Source organism: Camelus ferus, chromosome 33 (genome assembly GCF_009834535.1).
Source record: "Camelus ferus isolate YT-003-E chromosome 33, BCGSAC_Cfer_1.0, whole genome shotgun sequence".
Classification (NCBI taxonomy): domain Eukaryota; kingdom Metazoa; phylum Chordata; class Mammalia; order Artiodactyla; family Camelidae; genus Camelus; species Camelus ferus.
Window position 1 is genome coordinate 10,417,286 of NC_045728.1, and position 4,137 is coordinate 10,421,422.

General features: G+C 46.5%; 1 long non-coding RNA gene across 1 annotated transcript; it reads right to left on the reverse strand.

Annotated features, from left to right (window-relative positions):
• Window positions 1-595: 595 nt before the first annotated feature.
• LOC116661140 lies at window positions 596-3,923 on the reverse strand. Its single transcript, XR_004316903.1, has 3 exons — window positions 3,735-3,923; window positions 2,557-3,141; window positions 596-1,758 (listed from the first exon to the last, which is right to left on the reverse strand). It is a non-coding gene; the product is annotated as an uncharacterized LOC116661140 (long non-coding RNA).
• Window positions 3,924-4,137: the final 214 nt, after the last annotated feature.

A 4,137-nucleotide genomic window follows, 5' to 3' on the forward strand; every position in this document is an offset into this window, starting at 1 on the left:
ACAACAAATTTATACTGTATAGCACAGGGAACTATGTTCAATATCTTGTAGTAACTTATGGTTAAAAAGAATATGAAAATGAATATATGTATGTTCCTATATGACTGAAATATTGCATTGTACACCAGAAGTTGATGCAACATTGTAAACTGACTGTACTTCAATAAAAATTTATTAAAAAAATTACAATTGTAGCTGGAACCATGGAAAATTAGAGACTCTAGCCTACACCCACAATATCTAGGCTGACTTAAAAAATGAATCAGGATTGACATGCGAAAATGATACCCCAGGCAGAGGGAACAGCTTGTGTACCGGTCTGAGCCTGGTGGGCTTCTCAGAAACTTTGCCACGTACCTGAGGGGTGATGGGAGGAGAGCTGCCGGAAGTAACTCAGGACCTTGCAGGCAATGTTAGGATGTGAGTTTTGTTTTGTTTTGTTTTCCTAAGAACAAGGGGCAGTCACTGAAAGGTATTATGTAAGGGAGTGACATGATCAGACTTGTATTTAAAAAAGCTCACTCTGGAAGAGGGTGGCAGCCATTCAGAGAAGAGATAATGGTGGCTTGGACCACGGTGGCAACAGCAGGTGAGAGTGTTGGAGTTCAGCCGCACTTTGGAAGTAGAATTTGGAAATAGGATTTGATGTTTCTTTGGACTCAGGGGTGAGTGAGAGTCAAGGACGACTTCCTGGTTTTGGCTCGGGCTATTGGGTGGCACCATGGACTGAGATTGGAAAGCCTGGGGGAGAAGCCCTGAGGTTACTTTTCGGGTAGCTTTTCAGGTACTTTTTACCCTGTGCCTTTAGTGTTAATGATTTCACAGCATTTGTGTTTGAACCAGAAGTTACGAAAGAACTGAAGCCTGCTGTTAGTGGCACCGCTCAGATTAGAAGCCTGGCACTCTGCAGCCAGCCTTAGCTTCTTCTATGATGCCACATGGGTTTTCCATTTCATGGCCTGGGGCGGGGTGTACTGGGTCTGGCCCATCTTTGTATCCACCTTGAGCCCAACATAGCATCTTGTATACGGAAGGGTTTCAATACGAGGTTTTCTGTAGCCGTGTGTACCTGACACTGTACTGTGCAGGTGAGGACCTGAGGCATAGTGCCTGCCCTCAAGAATCTCATTGGTCATGTGGTCCACAGAGAACAGGGACCCCCCTGGGTAGCAGGCTGGGCCACCTCATCAAAATGGAAGACCTTAGCCCATTTGCAGAGGCTGAGGCTGCTCTCTACCTCTGGGAAACCATAAAAGATGTAGCATATAGCACAGACCATGGGTAATATAGATGTGTGTCCCCGAGAGCGTCCTGACCCCTCATGCACCAGCAATTCCATCACAATGGGGCACTCTTGGAGACCTTGGAGAAGAAGGGCATTGCCCCTGCTCTGTGGAGCCATGCCCTCAACTCCAGCAGGGACCCTGGACAATAAGCCTGCAGCAAGAGCAGGGGACCTGGCAGGGCTGTATGCCTTGTGTTTATTACATTTTTCTTGAGTAAATGTCCTTTTCTTTATGCAAAGCCCGGAGGAAATTTATTACTAAAAAAAAATTCAGTTAGATTTTTAGCCAAGCTTTTTACTGCTTTTAAAAATAAATGTACCCATTATGGCTCGGACTGAGAGGTCCTGCTACTCATCAGGAAGCCGAGTATGTGTTAGTTGGGCCTGGACAGAGGCCATTTCTGACCTGAGCCATCAGCTTTTCCCATCACAGGTGCTGCTCGGGGCCTTGAGCATCTCTGGTTCCCTGGCTCCTATTAGATGGGAGAGAGGAAGGGTCAGGTCCTAGATGGGGCCGGAACTGGGGGTTACATCTCTTCTTGACACAGTTCACATGTCATTCTTAATAGTTACAGAGCATGCCATTGTCACAGTTGGTAGCTTACTCTAATCATTTGTTTGTTATCTTTTTTGTCCTGTATGATCTATCTTGTAGAAAAGATTTCAAAGGAGATATGAATATGATTCTCATATGCATCTTTGTAATATAAATAACAACAATGCTCTTTGCCAAGGTTGACTCTCTGGAAATACACTATAATTCATGTCTCCAGCCAGGGCCATATCTAGCAGGCCCTAAAACAGAGTGTTCCATCTCCCTTTTAATGTCTGTGAAGGGAAAGGATCCTACAGTGTCCTGAGGGGACTTATTTACTACCGTGTAAATATAGGATCTTAGCCAGCTTTCAACTAGAAAGTTCTTTCTCACGTACAACACAAATCTCCTTGACTTGAATTTAAGCTTTCTGCCTTTTCCTCAGCGTGGACAGTTTCTCAGACCTGCGCATAGCATCCCAATGCAAATCAGAAGAGTATGATTGGTAATAGGAATCATTTATATGTGCTAATATTCTGCTGGAGAATGTCAGAGGCTTTTCGTGAATTTTCATCAAATCCCGAACAACACTTAGAGGTAGATACTATTATGATTTCTACTTAACAGGTGAGAAATGAAGATGATCCAATCAACTCCCAGCTTTTAAAAATTATTTCTCATTTTAAATGTCTCCTCTTTGGAATTTTAAATTACTCCCTCCAAATACCCCACTTACTAAAATTGAAGTGGCAAGAAGCGGTGTGACTGTTCGTCGACTGCTTACTGTGAGCCTGGGAGCTTTGGATGCATTTTCTTAATTCTTACAGTATCTCCGGGAGGCAGGTATCATTACTCATTTAATAGGTGACGAACCTGAGGCTCGGAGAAGAGAAGGTACCTGTCCAAATTCATACTGGAAAGGAGTGGGGCTCAACCTGGAACTCCAGTTCAGCTCCAAGGTCTTGGGCTTCGTGCTCTGTCCACTGTCTTCCTAAATGTCCTGACATCTGTCTCATCTACACAGAAACTAGCTCTTCATTTTGCTTGTAACTTTTTGCTTCCTCCCAGAAATTGGGAATCTGGAAGTCTGTGTGTGTGTATGTGTGTGTGTGTGTGTGTGTGTGTGTGTGTGTGTGTGTGCGTGCACGCGCGCGCGCTGTTGCCCAGATGCCCTTGAACAAGTCAGAGGAGACTAAGCCAGCCTTCAAACCCAAGACCTTGGGTGGTTGGGGGTGGAGGGACCTGGTCATGTCCATCAGGGCGAAGGCAGAAGGGGAAGAATCTGGTTCTCTCCATCTGTTTGGAACCTCCCTCTCATTTCCTGCAAATAACAGAAGGAAACCTGAGAAAGGGCTGTCGGTGGCCACAGAGGACAGAGAGCAGAAACTTTCTTGGGACCAAGTGGGTTTGCAGTTTGAGCCCATCCCAACCCCATGGTTTAGGGGGTTCCCAGCTTTGAAATCTTGGCTCTGCCATTTACTGGCTGTATGAAATTGGCCCGGTGGTACCCCTGGCCCTGCCCAGTGAGTCTCTGCTCACTCACATGTGAAAAGGGGATATTAATTCCTGCTGGCAGGTTATACCGAGGATGATGCTCAGTCAGCCCAGGGCCTACACCAAATGGAGCTCAGTAAAACTTCTTTTCCTCTCTTTCCTTTACTGCCTTCCCTGCCCCTTGCGCCCTGAAGTGTGGAGTCTCACTTTGTGACACTCTTGGGTCACCTCAGTTGCTTCCTGCCCCATGTTTTTCAGACCTCCAGCCATGACCCTGCTGTCTGGGCTGCCCTTCAGTTTTCCTGGAGAGCCAGAGAAGGGAGGAAAGAAACCCAGGCCAAACCTTGGCTTCTTGCCCCGGGGGCAGAGCTCTTACTGCCTCTCCCTCTGCCCAGACACTCCTCCGGGTACTTGGCTCACCTTTGTCCAGCTCCCTGCAGTAAAGGATGACTCACAGATCAAAGGACGCTCCAGCAGGAATCCTTAACCGCGGATAGCTTCAGGGTCCAGAACTCTGGAAATTATAGGCAAACCTTCCTGTGTATTTGCATTTTTCTGAAAATAGAATCTTCAGGGATCCCTGACCTTTTTGGTTAGATTTGAGGTGGGAAAAGGACTCAGTGGGGTTCCTTCTGTGGGGACTAGAAATTCCCTTTGAACTTACATGGCCCGTTGCAACTGGAAGAAGTCTGGTCCCAACCACAAAAGGGAGTGAGCCAGGGATGCAGGGCCCACTCTTCCCTGAGGGAGGGAATTCCTAGAGGAAGGCAGATCTTTGGTCTAGATCCTACAGATATTCTTAGCCTCTTTCTATTCTGCCAAC